Source organism: Polyergus mexicanus, unplaced genomic scaffold (assembly GCF_030449975.1).
Source record: "Polyergus mexicanus isolate NDT 795.1 unplaced genomic scaffold, iyPolMexi1.0 SCAF_5, whole genome shotgun sequence".
Classification (NCBI taxonomy): domain Eukaryota; kingdom Metazoa; phylum Arthropoda; class Insecta; order Hymenoptera; family Formicidae; genus Polyergus; species Polyergus mexicanus.
Window position 1 is genome coordinate 7,177,539 of NW_027223325.1, and position 21,504 is coordinate 7,199,042.

The window sequence follows — 21,504 nt, forward strand, 5'->3', positions numbered from 1 at the left end:
CATCCCACCATATACCTCTTTATAGAAGAGAAGGAGAAATGATAGAGAAGGAAAGAAGGATAAAAAGGAGGGGAATAGGGAGGAGACAAAAAGAGGGTTAGGAGCAAGGGAGAAGAGCGAAAAGAGAAAAGATAGGAAAGCTATGTGTGTTTAGAAGTGTTAAAGATAAGAGCATAATGATGAAGGAGGAAAGGGAGCGTGAGGAGCAAAAAGGGGAAGAGCAAGAGAGAGGGAAAAGGAAAGCGGTGTAGTAAAGCGTTGTGTAAAGCGTTAGGTTAGGTGTAGGAGCGTTAGTTGTAAGAGCGCAAATGTAAGAAAATGAAATATGTTTGGAAATTTGTATAAAAGTGTAAGAGTATAAAATTGCAACTCCATTGGGGAGTCAATAAAGACATACATACATACATGTATATTAAAAAGAAATTTCCTGCAGTTCGGAAGAAATTATTTAACTAACAGTAAAATTCCGGACTGTCAAGAAAAAAAAAGGTACGAATGCTCGATCGATCTAACTGGGCCATGTTTTGCTATTTGGATTTTTAACAAGAGCGTGCGAAGAGCCCGATAGGGAAAGGATTGATGAGTGGCTCAGGCAACTGCTCTTCCACTTGCCTTCCTTCTCGCGTTTTATCTCTCTCTCTTTCTCTTTCACTCAAACGTGCGGCACTCTAAACGCTAAACCAGTTGACCCTTGCACCAAGTATCTATGAATCATGGGCAAAGTCTGTCGGATAGCTCTTCGTTTCAATGAGCGTAGAATGGGGTAGTACACGAGAAAGGGAGATTGAATTTGTAGCTCCAAAATTAGAAAATAGATCTTAGGACCAGCTAAAAAAACTCACCTCTCACATTCACTGATATCTTGAGAATCTAAATCGATTAATTTGTTTACGCGTAGATTGAAAATTTTATTAAATCTATATAGAAGTCAATGAATCAGTCATATAATATTAAAATATACGAAAAAATTTCATAAATATACTTGTTTCTAACTTAAAGGAATAACTATGTATGTGTGTGTGTTTTATATTTTATAAAAATTTATTTTATCATATAAATATACAGCATAAATTATATATTGCGTACTATATATTTGCGTAATAGTCAATTTATAAAAATACTTCAAATTTCATGTGAATGCTTTTACTTAAACAATATTTTTGAAATAAAGAATATTTTATCTTCCATTATTTACTCAAGATAAATGGTGATTATTCAAATTTTCCACGTTTATCTGCGAATCTGTTTAACTTTAAACTGTACATGTCTTGACAACTAACTAATTATCATATCGCGCATTCAACACGACTTAAACTGATGAGATGCTAAAGTTTTGGAATGACAAAGTTGTGAACAGCACATATACACACAACACAATTATAGAATTATACAAAAAAATATTGTACCAAATTTATTTTTAAAAATCAGTTTTTTTGCAATTAGCTTAATCTTGTTTTACAATTAAAGCTATGATTAAACTTGAACTTTTATGAATCCATCAAACTACTAATTCTATTTAAATTTTTCCTTTATATCACATATTTATATTTAAATATATTCATTTAAAGAAAATTAAAATTATACAAGGTATCTCTAAAGTCTGACCCATCCTTCTAGATCTCGGAAACGGCTTTAAATATGGAAAAATGTTTCAGACAAAAGTCGTATGGTTTCGAGGGGGACATAAGGTGGTGTCATTAATTTGACCTTGAATAGTTGCGTGAAGGTCACCTGAAGATCACGTGGAGGTCACCTTCGATTTTTTAAATCGAACTGCCAACAGATCAATTAGTATAAAGAAAAAAACAAATAATTGTTTTAAAAAATACGTTGTAAATAATTACATATTTTTTCTTAAAAACAATTATTTTTTTTATACTAATTGATTTGTCTTATTATTTTATACATAAAAGTATTACGGTCGAATTATCGAAAACTAAATATTTTACGAGATATTTTAATTTTTATATCAAAATTTGTCAGATTAAAATATAAAATAACTCAAAAAGTACTTAATAAAAAAATACTTTACTATAATGTTTTGAAGAGCTCTCGAGATAAGCTACAAGAATATGCAGTAAAAAATAGGCAGTTCTATTTAAAAAGTTGAAGATGACCTTCACGTGACCCTCACGCAATTATTCAAGGTTAAATTAATGACACCACCTTATGTCCCTCTCGAGACCATACAACGTTTGTCTGAAACATTTTTCTATATTTAAAGCCGTTTCCGAGATTTAGGAGTGGGGTCAGACTTTAGAGATACCCTGTATATTGTAGATAGAAAAATTAAAATTTTTGCAAGAAACACAATCTCATACATTTTCTTTACATTTTTCCGCAATGCCCCAGATATTCTTTTTTTATAAAAATAGAATTATTTAAACAATTAATAATTTAAATTTTTTTAATAATTTAATAATTAAATATTTTAAATTTAAATAATTAATTTAAAAAATGTAATTATTTAAAAAAAGATTATAAAAAATTATGTATTGTAAAAAATTAATACGGCATTGTTCGAGACCGTTATTTGATTTGAGAATTAATACATCAAAATTGTATTGTCCCGACATGAAGTGCCCTAGGATGTTTAGTTCCATCAAGAAGCACGTGTTCTCATTTGCGGAATGACGGCGCACACTGACAGAGAAACAGTTGAGAGCGTTAAGGGTGACGGCAATGCACGATTGGAAGTGTCACTTTGTGCCAGTCGGTCGTTTAATTCGACAAGTGAGATAACTCGTAAAGGGATGACTCTGCGTAAAAAGAAAGTGCCACTACAATTGTATCCAATTTTATTGGTCGACTCGCTATAATCCAAATGTTGTTTTAATTTAATTTCTTTAAATAAAGCTAATATATATGAGAATAGTGAAAGGATTAATTCTATATTCTAGTAAAATATTGTAACTATTGTAATTTAGAAGACAATAAATATATAAATTACTTGTATTTTTAAATAAATATAAACTATTTTTATAAATATATTAACATATTAAAATTTTTTTATCGATATATTTTTAGTTCAACGATTAGTTGTAATTGTTAAACAATTAAACAATTAAACATATTAAGTTTGTCGCGATTTCATTAAAAATCTTTTTTATAGCTCAACAAATTGTACACTTTAATCTTTCCAAATATTTTCTTTTCTTCTTGTGTGTTTGTGTATGTTTGTGTATATATAAATAATTTTAGAGAAATTTATATATTTAGAGTTTTAATTTGATTCATAAACAATTTTATTTTTATAAAACAAAATATCTTATATTTAATATTCTAATATATTTTTTCCAAAGTGAATGCTACGAAACCAATTATTTAAGAAAGGATATTATTTCAAAATTGACTAGACAATATTTTTATCAACGTGAAAAGATAAAGTTCAAGAGCAAAATTTTACGAATAAAGTTCTTTGAAGCAAACTGCGATACCATATCTAGATCTATAAATTAAAAATAAAATATTTTCCATTAATAGATGTAAACACATATTCATTTATTATAAGACACTTTTTGAAATGAGTAATTTAATTTTCGTGTTCATCGAGCTAAGGAGTCGAAGCCATTCGAGGAAGACGTCGCAATCCGGGAGACTCTAACGGGAGGATCCGTGTTACGAGGTTGACTCCGGAAGAACGGTCATTTAATCCGGAGATGAGACGGAGAAAGAAGTGGTTGGGCGAACGTTTAATTCGGCAAGAAGCCATTGACGCGAACACGGCCGAGTAATTGTCGAAAGCGAGAATTGGCCAGGCGACGATCCATCTCATTCTCATCTCGTGTCGAGCCCTCCCCCCCAACCTCTCTCGCTCTTTCTCTCTGTTAATATTAGCTCTTAGAATTAATTATCGCCGCTAACGATCTGTGCTCGTCTAATTCTCGGTTTCGTTCGTCCTGATTGCCTTTAGCAACTATACATTCCGTCGAAAAAAAATCTTAGTTCTATTGGATGATTGCATAAGTTCGTGCCCAATTTAAATACTGTATAAACTTCAATAGATTATATTTTAGAGATAACACTTTTATTAATCAATTATATAGTCTTCATTCTTTTCTACAATGGTTTTCCAACGATCTATAAGCTTGTCGATCCCATTTTTGAAGAAAGAACTTGGTTTTTCTTGAAAAAAGTTTGTAAGGTGGTTTTCGACAGCTTCCTCGGAATTGAGATTCTTGCCATTTAAACTATTCTGCAAAGACCGGAACAGATAAAAATCTGAAGACGCAATATCTGGAGAATACGGCGGGTGCTGCAGAATTTCCCATTGCAACTCCTGCAGTTTTCGCAGCGTCTGTTGAGCGACGTGTGGCCTAGCATTGTCGTGGTGGAAGATGCGGCACCCACGTATCAAGCTTGGAAATGTATCCAAGCTTTTTTAAATGACGAAAAGCGGTTGAATTATCGATGTTCAACCTCTCAGCAATATCCTCAGTTGTAATCCTTGGGTTTCTTTCCACTAAGGCATGCACAATGTCATCATCAATGCCAGAAGGCCGTCCAGAGCGGGGTTGATTCTCCATGTTGAAATCACCATTACGAAATCTGCCAAACCACTTTTTGACTGTTCGAAGAGCAGGAGCGCGGTCCAAATAAACGCTTTGAATATTTTTTTGTGCAATCCCAACACTCACGCCTTTCCGAAATTCATATAGCATTACATGCCGCAAATGCACCTTTTCGTTCTCCATTTTTAATGATTTTTCTTATGCACAAATGGACTTATCTGAACAATATCTGACGCTAAATTGACATAAGACAACGTCATCTATTCGGTGTAAGCAACAATTACCACACGAAAACAATAGAACTTCGTCATGCAGTAACTTAATGCCATCTATGAAAATCGGGCACGAACTTATGCAATCATCCAATATTATCACCAAACGTCTCTAATTGCAATGATAAGTATATTAGAGAAAAAATATATTTAATGTAATCTTGATTACTGATATGTTAAAATGAGAAAAACAAATATTTAAATATATTATTATATGTATACAGGGTGTAACAGGGCGCCTGTATCAGGTGTTTTTTTTTTTAAACGGTTTGTCGTAGCAGGTTGGGGAAAAAATTTTTATAGTAAAAGCTATAGTGAAGAATCAAATTATGACACTCGCGTTTTCTGGAAAAGCGGTGAAATTGGAAAAACGGATATGAAATTCATTTTTTAAATGGGAAGAGAGGTCGAGTGAGGTATCATTGAATAGAATCTTTAAAAAGAAACAACTTTTGTAGGAAAAAATTTTTAATTTGTCCAATCAATTACAAGAAAAATGCAAATAATTAATTTTCTTAATACATTGTGTATATATATATATACAGGGTGTCCCCAATTTAAATGGCAAAACTTCAGGAGGGTGTAGGGGATCGAAAAGCTAAGACAGAAAGTCTTTTGAAGGTTTGCTCGTTTTTGCTCCATTTTGGAGAAAATCACGAAAAAAGAAACAAAACAAGTTTCCGCTTTTTTACTTATTTATTTATATTTTATTTATGTTATCATCTATTTAATTCAGACATTGTTCAAAATGTTGCTCTCTTGCAGCAATGTAAGCATTACATCTAGCACTGACCTCATTAATTGCAGCTAGACATTGTTCTAGTGATATTTTAGTACACTGCATCTATGATTCGGTCTCTTAATTGGTCTCTTGAATTGATTGGCACCGTAAAGGATAACATCAAGTGTTTACATATGTAAGGAACCTTGAAGCAGAAAGTTTATTCGGTGCCAATCAACTCAAGAGAACAACTGATAATGAGAGATTGGATTTTTGCGATTTTCTCTAAAATGGAGCAAAAACGAACAATCTTTTAAAAGTTTTTCGGTCCCCTACACGCTCTTGAAGTTTTGCCATTTAAATTGGGGACACCCTGTATATATATATATATATATATAATAAAAATAAAAGAAAAATATATAATAGATTTCAATTAAAATGCAATTATATGGTTAATTGTTTGAAATATTAAAATTGAATTAAAAATTGAGATTAAATGACAATGAAACGGCAGAATATCCTGAATATATTCTATATTTTATATATATAAACTATATAATTTAATATTAAAAAATTTTTTATCATACATTTCTCCTTTTCTTTCGTATCAAAGTAAATAAAATTCTGCAAGAATATGATCTTTGTAGGAAGATGTATTAATTGCATGGAGTTCGACTAATCTTCTTTAAGATCAATTCTATTGGAGAAGATATCGGCAGATGCACGTAGCTATCTATCGAGTTATCGCCCTGGATTAATATGTGCTTAGCGACGATATTCTCGATCTTATAGTTGGAGAGAGAGAGAAAGAGAGAGAGAGAGAGAGAGAGAGAGAGAGAGAAAGAGAGAGAGAGAGAGAGAGAGAGAGAGATAGGCGAAGTTAATACCTCGGGGGATGTACGCGGTATATATCCTAAGATTTTATTCAAGAGGTTACTGGTCCCTGTTGTCTTCCGGTCGAGACGTCGCCGCAAACGAGCAACGACCAACCAGCCAGAACTCCTGCCGGGTTTGCAAAGTCCCACGTACATACACAACTACCGCCACTCGCTCTATATATTTTGCACGAGAATAAATAAGTAATCATTTGTACATAAAGGCGAGAGAACCAAAAATTCACATAAAAATCTTTGCAATGTAAAATAATTGATAAATAAAAGAGACGCGAGTAGATTATAAAGATTTAATAATAATTTAAATTTATTAATCTTTTATATAGTAAGAAAAAGTAGAAATTCTTATTAAGCTTTTTTGATTTTGTTAGAATAAAAATTATAAGATAATTTGATAGATATCAAGATAAATAGATAGAATCGTTCCTTTCTTCAGTTTTTAACAAACGAATATTTGCTAAATTATCTCCATTCTGACTTCAGAGGATGTCTTTTTTCCTACGTCTACAATGTGGATCGACATAATCGAGAATCACGCGACCAACTAATTTTATAAATCATGAAGAGATGGGACAGTTTAAGGATCTAAGAAATGCGGGAGATACGCGAGAGTTAAGATTTTATTCATTACCTTCCCCGGGCGACTTCCGGCGCTCACCGCCAACAAGCAAGAATACGTGCCAGTAACCATGAGTCTTCCATTTCCCCGAGCAAACCGCCGCCGTCATCTCCGGAGGGGTTTGGGTCGGGACGGCACCAGGGACGGACAAGATGCGATGCGGAGAGATCGAGCGAGATAGTAGAAGCGCCTAACCGGAGACCAGTAACCACTAAACTAGGCGTCTAATAGCTCCTCTCGTCCACCCACGAACAATAGCCCATGGTAAGCGCCATCAGCTCCCTACGACTCCGCCAGGAATAATACCGTACTCCGCGGACACTGGGTACACGTACGGCATCGCGCATAAATTTTCGCTCGCACCTTCCCTCCCCTCTTTCTCCACCCATCCTTTCCCGCTCGTCGAAATGCAATTCAGTTTTCGGCGAGCCCTTAGATTACTAAGTTTTGTGATTTGTCACACAAAATAAATAAAAAAGTGCGCTCAATAAAAAGAAATTGTTTTTAATAAAAAAAAAATTATTTATTTAAATACTTGTAAAGAGGAATTAGGTATTTCAATCAAACAGCAAATATATTTGAATTGGTAAAATATAAATCAAAATTAAAGTATGCTTCTATTTGCAAATAAAACAGAAAAATTTGTTTCCAATCTTTATTATTCTAAATTACTTCCTCTAAAACAACATTTTTTAATATTTGGCTGTTTGTTTTAAAAATACAATGTTTTTTTTTATTTTAATAAATAAATTTTTATCTTCAAATATCCTTTTATATTAAACTCCTAAATAATATATTTTAAAAATTATAATTTTTATTACATGTAACTAATAATTTATTTAATATAACAAAACAAATTTCTGGAAATAAAGTGTATTTATATATTAAGTATAAAAAATCAAAATTAACGAAATGTATATATTTGATTTGAACAAAATTTTATTTTGAGTATATATATTCTCGAATTCTTGTCTCTAATCTCTCTCTCTTTTTAAAATAGTGTATTTTTTAAAATATTATACTTTCTAATTTAATAAATGTGTTATTCTGTCACTAATACTATAAACAAAAAATTGTAAACAAAGAGAAACAAATAATTAAGAAAATTAGAAGATACAATTAAAAATAATCAGAAAAAAAGAAATACATATATTTTCCTCAATTAAATTTATTTAAAAGAGAGAGAGAGAGAGAGTAAGAACGTATCAAAAGAATTTTTTCAATTATTTTTATTATTTAAACTCTTTGTCAAGCGCGGGTCTCGTAATGAGAACGATCGGACGGTCTAAAAGAAAAATGATTTTAACGAGTTGTGACGAATGAAAAATCAATGCTTCTTATATGACACATTCCGTATATGAGATAACCGGCCATATTTCATCGTGTGTCACGTAGTCGCTTTAAACGGTTTTCGAAATATCGCAGGACGCTTCCTGAATATATGGAGCATGTATGCGCGGACACGGATGCGCTATCTGCTCAATAGTTTGAATGCATTATATTTCTGTTGAAGGAATATCGAGCTTTTCCCTCGATTCTGTAGAAACTGAATATTTTATTTCAGATCACTGCGTTTGTATACGTTGATAATATTTTGCTGCGGAATGATTTACTCGTGAATATCAAATATATTAATATTGATGGTACGTTAATTATGTCAATTTCCAATATAATTATTTTACTTCTCATCTCACGTCTTGTCGCGAATAAAATATTAATGTCGATCAAATGAAGTCTCGCAAACGGGCATAAATATTGCGTCAAATATCAAGATGAATACCAAGCATCGTCTCAATCCCGAGGCGAATAACGCATAATCACGCCAATTACTAATGTCAATTTGCTATAATCACGGAACGCTTGTCGCAGATAGTAAGATGCCGCGATATACGTATACAATAATGTTTACGTCAATTAGCGATACGTCACTGTGCATAATTGATGTGCACGTATATAAGGAAATAATATCGAGCCAATAAAGCTCAGGTTGCAATATTCACTGTTAAATGGCTCGCTAAATAGCGGTATATGGATATCACAAACATCGTCTCTCGGTGTGCCGGTAACAATAACGTATAATCACGCCAATTCGCGGTGTTAATTTCTGTCGTAATTCGCGAAACAACATTCGTCGCGCTATATACTTGGCGAAGGCGTACTTTGACGTCGGGAATGAGAGAAGCGCGACTCCTTCGCAGGTACGTTGTTCCTGACTGCTGGCGCACACTTTGACACGTGTCTCTATTCGCAGTTAGTAAATACTAACTAGTTAACTAACCACGTCTCGCAACTTGGCTCGTACTCTTTCTCTCTCTCTCTCTCTGCGTCTTTGAAACACATGTGTATTCCTTGGCTCGGTACTTGCTGCACGTGTCCTACACCAATCAGGCGAATTCGTCGTTTCGAACCAAGTCGTCGAGCAAATAAAGCACGTCAAGAATCAAGAAGTATTCTCTCGACGTATGTATGTATTTTATATGATATAAAACACATCGGATTTTTATGTAACTGCATATTTTTTGAGAAAGCAGATTGGAAAGTAAGATCAAAATAAAAATTCTTATTTCATCTGAGTACTTTATAAAAAAAAAATTATTATCACATATAAAAGTAACAAGTAAAACTATAAATAAAACTATAAATTTTGCCGACCGTTAGTAATCTTTAGTGAACCTTAAACTATAAGGAAATAAAGTTGGTTGCTGAAAAAAAAAAGTTTGGTTACTAAGAATAACAAGATTTTGTGGAGAAGTCCAAATACCCGGTTTTGTCTTACAGGTAGAGTCAAACCGAGTGCTCATTTGAAAATATACAAAATGTCGTGCAATTACAAAATCTAAATTTATTTTAATCAAAATACAATATAAAAATGTATTCTATATTGACAAGAATCACAAATAAAGATATCCTCTTGTTCGACATTGCTGCAGAACTTTCTTATCTAGCTTTTTAACTTTAGGGATCTCAAAAAGCTTTTTTTTAATGGTTTCTTTTTCTGAGCGTTACTTTTCGTTTTGTAACTGTTTTTTGTAGGGACACAAAGTCAGGATAACATTCATTCTTCCTCTTTTCATTATATGTGTAAGTATCCGGTTTTGCCCCAATGCAAGGAAAGTAACAAATACGGCGATTGTATATTCCGGCGTACAAAGTACTGATCAAAACTAAAATGATACACTCTTTAAACTTCTATTAAAAAAGAAATATCGTGTGCACAGGGGCACGGAGTTTGTTTTAAAATAATGATGGCGCCAATCTACAACTAATAACACAAGTTAGCCATAGATAGCAACGAAAACGAAAACGATGCGTGATATATAAGTTAACCCGAACATTTACCGATGGCTCGAATTTTTTAGAATCCTGCGCATTCCGTAAATCATTTAGTATCATTTAATATTTTCCAAATTCAGCGAATCCAGATACTCGACTACATCCTTGGCACATTCCTCCATTAAATATACCATTTTCTTTAATTTGTCGGACGTAAAGAACGGTGTCATTTTCAATCTTAGCATCCTCCGCACTGGATTTTTTATAAAAAAGAGATTTGCATAACCTAGACGATCATTCTTATTCAGAAATATCTGTCCGAGAAATAATTAAAGTCCTTCACAAAGACGTTCTTGCCTTTTTGATCGCAAATCAATAAGAAAGGCTTGTTAAAAACAAAGAAACCTACGTAAGGTTGCTCCTTCGCTTGATCATAGAACTTCTGTAATAAATATCCCGATAATTTTTTCCTAATTGTAAGAATACATTCCGTATAATTGCCTAAGGATGCGAATCCATGCGATGGAATAGCGTAACGCGGAAAAGGAGCGGAACCAATCACGAGCGTTCCGCAGTTTTCGCAATGTGGATTCCAAGTCCCTAGATCCCTATAGAGCGTACGAGCGCACCGCGACCGCAGACCAATGCGCAACCAATTACGAGTCATTATTTCAAAAGCGTTAAAACCGCGTTGAAATTTATTTAACTTATTTAACATTTTTAATTAATATTTCCAAGAAGAACGCATTTATTTCAATATTTATGTATATAATAATAAAAAACGACCAATAAAAACGATATTTAAGAGTCATTTTAGAGACATTCTGCTCGTTTTGCTTGCGCTCATTCCGCATGTTTAATTGTTGTTTAATTACAATGTATCTTTTTACATACAGGGTATCTCTAAAGTCTGATCCCAACCGTAGATCTCGGAACAGCTTTAAATATGGAAAAATGTTTCTGACAAAAGTTGTATGGTTTCGAGGGGGACATAAGGTGGTGTTAATTTGACCTTGAATAGTTGCGTGAAGGTCACCTTCAATTTTTTAAATGGAGCTATCTGGGGACTTGAAATTTACGTAACAAAAATGACGAAACTGTATATATATACACATATACTTTGTTAAATTGGCAGCGTAGATACATGGTCAGTACAGAAACAGAGATACATTATTAATTATTACAAGTTATTACTCATTTTCGAGAAATAAAGAAAAATTTTGAAGTTAACTTTTACTACCATGCGTATGTGTATAGATGTGTACGTACATTACGCGATCTGCAAAACCTATTTCGCTAAGAAGTACTGAAGACGGAACGAAACTGCAGGACGCTTGTGATTGGTTCCGCTCTCGTTCCGCGTTACGCTATTCCGCTGCATGGGTTCGCACCCTAAGAAAGATATTGGTGATAATTCCGCCGCGCTTTTTCCAATATTTGAACTTGAGCGTCATGTAAAGATAAGCGACTATAACGAGAATTATTAGAACTATCATACCATCCAGGTTCCAGTGAGGTATTATAAACGTCATTTTACAATTTGTATCTCTGTAAAAATATTCATCTTATATCTATTTGAAAAATAGTGTATATCAATAAATATATTTAGCAATTTTTTTTTTAATAAAACGAAATAATTCTACAGGTCATTGCATGAAATTATATGGGAAAATATCTACGAGTAACAAATGATTGCTAGAAGAGAATAGAAACTCTCACATTTTTAGGTTGAGCAAAAAATTTAGTTATGTTAATATATTTTATTTCTGTCAAAATATATGACAAAGATATAAATATGATAAATGACTTAGATTTCTCAGATAAATGGCACAACATAGCGTTTTTGATCTTATACTATAATTACACTTATCACTTTATTAACACATTATTACACAGACAATAATTCTTCATTAAATGTAGGTCCAATGTGAAAGATTTCATTAGCTATTTACGTTCTACTGATTGTCTCGGGTACACGCACTACAGGTTGGCAAGCTTTCTAAGGTTCATTTCTTCACACGTCACACTAGGAAAAGATTGCACTATAAGAAAATATAGCTTATTATTATTTGTACAAAATTTGTATCATAACGATAATATAATGATAATATAATTTAAAAATTTAGCCCCAAAGTCTTTCCACTCTGACTATAAATAACATAAGGATGTAATAAATTTTTAATCATTATCAATAAAATACCTTAAATTAATTTTATAAATAAAATGAATAAATATTATGAATTAATTTTATAAATAAAACAATTAATCCAACATCTAGGTATAATAGTACTTGTGACACATATGCGCTTTTGACTTTATCATAACTATTTTCAGATTTATTATTTTTTTTTTCATATTTAGTAAAATTTATTATTCTCTTTCTTTCTCTTTTTTATGTAATTAATTTAATAAAATTAACATGTTTTAACAAATTTACATTATTGTTAAAATTAAGACAAAACGTTAAAAATTTGATAAGTTGCTGGGCGATCGCGCGCGATAGCACAGCATTGTCGTAGGAAGCATTCCTGGCGATTGAAGGATATGAAATTTCGTGCTTTCAATGAACTCTATACTGCGCCCTCTCATATAAGCTTGGCATAAACGTGCGGGATGACAAAGAGGGTATTGTGTGATCCTTTGTTTCTTTTCTTCTTAGCTCTTGCACTTGTATGTGTATATAGTCGACACTACTACCACTATAGACTTCTGACGGTGATTCTATTACTAAAAAAGAAGGCTTACAACAAAAAGAGACAAAAGGTCACACAATGCCTTCTTTGTCATCCCGCATCTTGAGTAGCACGGCGCTTTCCATATATATAGATTCAATACGTGCCCCTCAGAGTAAAGAATAACAGAAATAAGAGCATTTGGGATTAAGCGGACGCTCAAGATGGTCGCTCAGGGACGAATCGCAGCATGGCAGAGATACTGGAAGTATTTCAAAGGCCTGGCAATGCACTATGATTTTACAATTAACACATTAATAATATTTTTTAGCCTAATATTGGTTCTTCCTCTCACTTATTTAGAATTGGTGATCGTGCGCAAAATGAATGCAGACTGGAACAAGTAAGGCAACAAATGGTTGTACACGGCTCTGAAAAACGTCAAAGTGGACGCTTAAGATGACTGCGATGATGTACTACCGTTGGCGATAAGTCTACTCACACTACCGATATGCTCACTCCTGTTATTGGCTGCGTTCAACAGAAAAAGCAGCTTTGCAACTATTGTAAAATTTTTTAATATGATTGGTTCTTGCCCTTAGTTCCTGCCGGATCTAAATATATAAACCAATATTAAAGAATTTTACAACAGTTGCAAAGCTGCTTTTTCTGCTGAACGCAGCCATTCTTTATTCTGAGGCGTGCCCCTTACGTTCTCTCTCACGTGGTGTAGTGGTAGTGTAGTGTGTGTAGCATAGCGTTCTCTTTCGCTATGATATACGCGAGCCGAGAGAATGCAAGGAGCACTATGATCTCTACTCCTTAACACTCGGCACAGATATATTATGTCTATGATCTAATCTAACTTGACAACTCAACGAAACAGTATCTATACAGGGTGTCCCAAAATTCGCGGATCACCCGTCATGTGCAGGTAGAGCTGATAAAACCAAGAAGAAAAGTCCTTTACCATTTTTTTCTATAACACTTAATAAAAGAGTTATTATTGAGTAAAGTTTGGCCAATCAGCGTCGATCTTTAGCCGGATGCACGTCAGTGAACCGCGCGCCTGATGGCGTGCACTTCACAGCGCGCGGTTCACTGATGTGCATCCGGCTAAAGATCGACGCTGAAACTTTACTCAATAATAACTCTTTTATTAAGCGTTATAGAAAAAAATGGTAAAGGACTTTTCTTCTCGATTTCATCTGCTCTACCTGCACATGACGGATAATCCGCGAATTATGGGACACCCTGTATATACAGTTAGCCGACAGAAATTACTAAATATGATTATTTTTTACTTTTCGGAGTATATTTCATTTGTAAATCGTTTGTGATTGATTGTCTGTTTTTAACGTTTGTGACAAATCAGATTTTTTGTAATTAACAATTTTATGGCATTTTGAACGCAATTACTACGATTATAAAAGTTTATAATACTCAAAATAAGTATTTTGAGTTATTAAAAAATTTATCAATTCACAAACGTAACATTGGTATATTTGTAAATAACAGACGATTTCTTGTCGATTACAGTTATCAGTTATCTCATAAAATCTGTTTATTATTAAAAAGTATCGGCTGACATCATGACTAAATTAAAATTGTTAATTACAAAAAACCTAATTTATTACAAAGATTAAAAACAGACTCATAATCAATCACAAATGATTTATAAACAAAATAAACTCAGAAAAGTTAAAAATAATTATATTTAATATTTTCTGCCGGCTAGCTTTATGTAAGTAAAATCAGGCGCCCTATTTCATGTCAGGTCACTAAAATATGAAGTCTGACCTAAAACCAGCTCGGGTCGACTACTAAATATTTACAGCAGACGGCTTAAATAAGTTATTCGAATTTAAGATATAAACTGTGGCCTAAATACTGAGTGTAAGATCGGATCTACAATAGATGTAATAAATCTTTAGGCTTTAGAATTATATCGGTCGAAAGTTTTAAGTCGTAAACTTTGAAAAATGGGATCTGGCCAGCTCGCTTAAAGATTATAGCTTCAGACAGCGTGGGAAATATTTTTGACCGAAAATTATGTCATATTTTAGAGTTTATAAAGAGCAGATAGCTAAAGATTTACTATACCTATTGTAGACTCGGCCTAGATGTGACCAGGTAGTTCTAATTAGGGATTAGCTGTACATGCATGTGTTCTTTTACGCATGCGAGGCAATGAGGATACTGCAACGTTTATGTATGCATGCATTTTAAGATTTGCCTGTTAAGATTAAAAGAACTCATCCTATATCAATAAGATAAGATTTTTGTATGTTTAAATGTTGTTTAATTACAATGTATCTTTTTACATACAGGGGGTATCTCTAAAGTCTGACCCCACTCCTAAATCTCGGAAACGGCTTTAAATATAGAAAAATGTTTCAGACAAAAGTTGTATGGTCTCGAGAGGGACATAAGGTGGTGTCATTAATTTAACCTTGAATAATTGCGTGAGGGTCACGTGAAGGTCATCTTCAATTTTTTAAATAGAACTGCCTATTTTTTACTGCATATACTTGTAGCTTATCTCGAGAGCTCTTCAAAACATTATAATAAAGTATTTTTTTTTTAAGTACTTTTTGAGTTATTTTAAATTTTAATCTGACAAATTTTGATATAAAAATTAAAATATCTTGTAAAATATTTAGTTTTCGACAATCTAATACTTTTATGTATAGAATAATGAAACAAATTAATTAGTGTAAAGAAAAAAAACAAATAATTGTTAAAAAAATACATTGTAAATAATTACTTACTTTTTCTTAAGTTTACGTTAATATTTATATAGAGATTTTGATTTTGATTCGAATTTTTAATTTAACGGTTAATGTATAAAGGATTAATAAATATTGTACATACATACATACTTACTTTTTCTTAAAAACAATTATTTTTTTTATACTAATTGATTTGTCTCATTTTTCTGAATTTAAAGGTATTACGGTAGAATTATCAAAAACTAAATATTTTACAAGATATTTTAATTTTTATATCAAAATATATCAGATTAAAATATAAAATAACTTAAAAAGTACTTAATAGAAAAACACTTTATTATAGTATCTTGAAAAGCTCTCAAGATAAGCTACAAGAATATGTAATAAAAAGTGGGCAGTTCCATTTAAAAAATTGAAGATGACCTTTGCGTGATGTTGACGCAACTATTCAAGGTTAAATTAATGGCACCACTTTATGTCCCCTTTGAAACTATATAACTTTTGTCTGAAACATTTTTCTATATTTATAGCCGTTTCCGAGATGGGGTGGTGTCAGATTTTAGGGATACCCTGTATATTGTATGTATACATATATTTTATTTTTCAATACATCCTAAACAAATTTTTAAATACTTTACATGGTAACAGCCAGTAACAGTGCCTCTTTTTCTTATACGAGATAGTTTATTGATACATGTATTTCTGCACATGCGCGTAAAACGGGTTCGGAACATTGCATTTCATTGCAACGGCAATGATTTGCTGCTGGATGCTGGATCGCGATGCGGCTCTTGTTCTTTTCCGCCACGAAATCTGATGTGGAGCGCATGTGTTATTTTTGACATTTCTAATGATCATACAACACAAAAGTAATTATTTTTTGAAAATTCTATAGAGGTCAAAAAATGCTCTTACCGTATTGACTCTTCCTTTCAAAATAATTATGTTAATTGTATTAATATAAGTAAAATAATAAGGAAATACTTAAATAATATATTATTTATTCAGTTTTAGAGATAAATAACATTCATGTAGTAACATAGATAAATATTGTTAATACAAAAGGCAGTTTTTTATAAAAACATGTTTTGACATATATTTTGCATATACATATAATACATATTATTTTACATCAGTGCTCGGATTTATTTGCACATTTCAGCCCGATTCCATGGCTCACGCCTATTGCCCCCACTCACCGCTCGTACGTTAACGACGAATCGCCAGATACGCATAACTAAATAGCGCGACGCTTTGCCTCAGGAGCGTCCGTATATAAGAATGCCCAAATATAATAATAAGACAATACTTTTTTATAATTAAATTTATTAAATTATTTCTTTTTTTCGATATTTTATATCAATGAAATATAAAATATTGTAGAAAAACTTTTAATTTTGAGAATTTTTGCGGTGCATTTAGAAAAGTATTGTCTTATTATATTTGGGCATTTTTACATATGAACGCTCCTGAAATAAAACGTCGCGCTCCTTAGTTATGCGTATCTGGCGACTCGTTGCTAACGCACAGGGAATGGGGGGCAATAGGCGCCGTGAGCCACGGAATCGGGCCAAAATGTACAAGTAAATCCGAGCACTGTTTTACATATATTTCTCACAGAAAATGCATATTGGTATATGTTGCAGTCTAAATATGTTGGATATTATAAATAATCTAAATCTTAGTTATTAATTATTCTTGGTAAAAGTGCATATTAACGGGCAACGCGAAACAATTTTTACAGATTTTCTATAAAAGCGTATTATTTATTGTAGTATGTGTTTGATATAGACATTTCCCATACAGCATCGCAAGATTGCAATAACATTGCAGCAACATTTTTCTGCAAGATTGCAACATTGCAGCAACATTTTTCTGCAAGATTGCAACATTGCAGAAACATTCCGAAATGTTGCTGCAACGTTGTTATGACATTGCAACAACAGTAAAATGTCCGCCTACAGAAATATTGCAATATAATATCGCAGCAACATAGCAATATAATATGTATGCAATAACGCTTTATGTATATTTATCGACATAATATCCTTAACATATGAAAAAAATAATAAGAAATTAGGCCTATAAGAGTCAGGATCTAGCGTGTATATAATTTTTCTGTATTATAATAATAACGAAATTATAAAATGTTAATTTTTCAGTACACATTCGACTTCCTTCAGTGACAGAGAATATCTAAGAGAAATAAGAAAAAACTCAATTTGCAATTGTGTAAATTCACAATTTCTTTGTATCCGAAATATTCAGATATCCGGATGCAAAAAGATTGTGGTGAATTTACGCATACAACGAGTTTTTTCACATCTCTCTTGTCTTTATATAATCTCAAAATTTATTTATTAAAATCTGAAGTATCTTTTGCATATTAGAAAATTATTATCAAATGTTTGATTTTATATAAGAATGGAAACTATTAAAAGAATTCTTAGTCCAATGTCTGAGCCCCTGTATTAGGGTCATATCCAGGGTTGAGAAAGTTACTTTATAAAAGTAACTCGTTACCGTTACCGTTATTTTTTCGAAAAAGTAACTCGTTACCGTTACTCGTTACCAATTTTAAAAAGTAACTCGTTACCGTTACAGTTACTAAAAAGTAACGAGTCGTTACAATTTCCGTTACTTTTTTACAATACAAACTAATAAATTATTTTGCATAAGAAAAACTTTTAAAAAATTGTAAGCAAGATTTCATTCAAGGTTTATTACAAAATAAATGATTAAATTTTATCGAAATTCTTTATTAATTTTTAATAAAATTTGTTGCTCCATAGTATCATCATTTAAATGCCCTCTTTGTGGTGTTAATACAGAGCCACCGATGCTAAACATTCTTTCTACAGATGCACTGCTTGGTAGAGCTGTATTATATTTAATAAAAAGTTTTTTAAGTTTTGGATAGTCGTTTAACATTTCTATATTACAATTATTTGATTTTAAAAACCGTTGCAATTCTTCTTGTTCAGATTCATTTTGCACCGTTTTTTGCTCAAAAATGAAAAAATCATCGTGATCGTCAGATTTTCCAGCTTTTGGAGAATTTTCAGTTGATTGGATTCCCAATAAATCCTCCAAGTAATTTTCAGCACGTTTTCTTTTTTCTCCGGTTAACCAGTTTAACTTAAATTTTGGATGTAAACCTGCTGCTATTATTAATTCTTTTGTTTCAAATATCGTAAGAAATCTAAAATCAAATATAGTAAATTAAGCGACATTGTTTGTTTTATTGAAATTAATACTTTTGAATCAATAGTTTAAAATAAAATAATATTTTTCAATTAAATCCTTATTTAAAATTAAATAACATATGTATTAATCAAATTAATAAGTTACCTTTTATTTAAACCTTGCTGAATAGCTTCAACTAATGAATGGCAATCTATAAGGTCAGATTTATTGAGATTTTCTAATTTTCGTTGCAAGGTACTTAGAACTGGTAGTAAATGAGAGCTCTGCTTTTCCGAAAAGATAAAGCTCTCATTGGATATCGCGCGTCGCGTCATCGCACTGGTCTGCAAGAGCCATAAGTTGATCAATCACATTCAAGCATTTTTACAACATAATAAGAATGCTAATTGGTCGATTTGCTTACGGCTTTACGGTTAAGATAAAAATTTTATCACGCACAATAGCAAGAATAATATCTTAAATAAATCAAAAAATTTGAAAAAAGTAACAATAAAAGTAACTGTTAAATTCGTTACTCGTTACCGAAAAATGTAACAAAGTTACTTTGTCCGTTACAAATAAAGTTTGTAACGCCATTACCGTTACAGTTACCGAAAAAAAGTAATTGTAACGGTAACGGCGTTACAAGTAACGCGTTACTTCCCAACCCTGGTCATATCATACGACTTAAATTAACAAAGATAGTTATTATGTCTTTTTAATCTTACTAGCCGCTCTTTGTAAACTTTATATAATCATCATGATTAAAAATTAAATGCGGAATAGATAGCGCCACATGCGCCGCATAGCGCAAACGAATGAACTAGCAATTATTGAATACTTTTTTTGTAATATTTTCGGAATGTTGTTGTAACATTGCTAAAGTTATATTGTAAAATAATGTCTTTGCAATATTTCTGCAACATTAAACAGCAATATGCAATATTACAATGTTGCAGCAATGTTCTTGCAAGCTTCAGTGCTGTATGGGTATGTGTCTGTAAATTACATATAATTTATAGAAATTCTTTTGTTAATAACTTTTTAATTAACAACGAGTTTGAAACCTTTTAAAGGATATGCAGGACAATGGTCTTGCTAACATATGTCAAGGTCATTGGGTGAGTTAATATGTACTTCTATCTTATTCCTTTTCAACAATTAATTTCCGCATAAAAAATTCAATCAAAATATAAATAGAACATAAATTATATCTATTTTCGTGATTGTCTTTATTTTTTCTTTAAGACTCTTGAAGCCCCGATATTTTTCTCGCCTTCGTCTTTCCAGGGGGGTAAAAAGGGATTATTATAAATCTCGAATTGAGATTATTTAAAAAAAAAAATCTTGATATAGCACCAAGTAAATTTCATACTCTGTGCACATAATTAGTTTCATAGAAAACTTATTTTTCCATGAAACTGACGCACTACCATCCGCGTTCTGGCTCTTACTAGCCCGCGATTATCAGAAATTTGTGATGTCATACGAGAGCCTAATTTCTTAAATTTGTTAATTAAATTAAATCGCGCGTTCTCTCCATTCTGAGAAATGGTCGCGAGAAAACGGATATGTTCTTTTTCTCAAATCCTCTCCCTGGTTTCGCGTTATTCCGCTGCCATTGTCCCATTCCTGGTGCATAGACAGCATCAAACAATCAGGAAACTACTTCAATTTAATTCGGTTTGGATAAAGCGCTCCTTATGCCCCGTCTTCGAAATAGACTTCTCGCTACGTTTTCGAAGTAGACTTCTCGCGACGTCTCGCCAATTCATTCTCAGTCGCGTAAAATTAGCCCCGAACGTTTAATTATTCTGGATGCAGTAACTGCACTTTGGTTTTTCCGTCTTCTTTCTCTCCGTGTTCCAAGACGAGTATTTATACCTCGTAGATTTAAATTCGATTTGCAACGTTTGCGCGCCAGAACTGCCGGTAAGTTAAAACTGTTCGGGCGTCTTCGAAATTCCCTGCCCAAATGAATTATCTTCACGTTGAAAGAGAACTGTCTTCTATCGATTATTTTGCAGTGCGATAAAACTTGGAGGGCAAGTATCTCTCGCATCCAAAAATATTTTACATTTAAACATTCAATTATTTTACTATATTTTCTAATAATTTTCTATATAAATTAAAAATATATATTATTTTATAATTCTTTAAAGCATTGTGCCCTTGAACGAATTTATGATAATCTTTCAATGTGTATTTTTAATTTTTTTGATAACACAGATTTTTTATATCAGCAAAGCAGAAAATTGTAAAATTTTTATTGCGTTATTTTTATATTATTCTTTCATATGATGATAATATACTTTACACATTATTTATTATAAGTTTGAGACTTATTAAAATAAATTTTCCCGGTTGTACTTACAACAAATATACGAATTCCCTCAGACATCAGCTAAACATTTCAGGTTGATGTCGCATTTTCTTTTTTCTCGATTAATTACAATTTGTATAAAGTCGTGTCATACATGTACGCATATCGGATTGGTTCTTACACTTTTGATCTGCTTTTTCGTTCTTAATTTAGATTAACGTACTTGCGTTATCAATTTACAGTCAACTTTCTTCTATGCTAAAAATTGTGCTGCAGTCGATTGATATATCGTGATAGCTCTT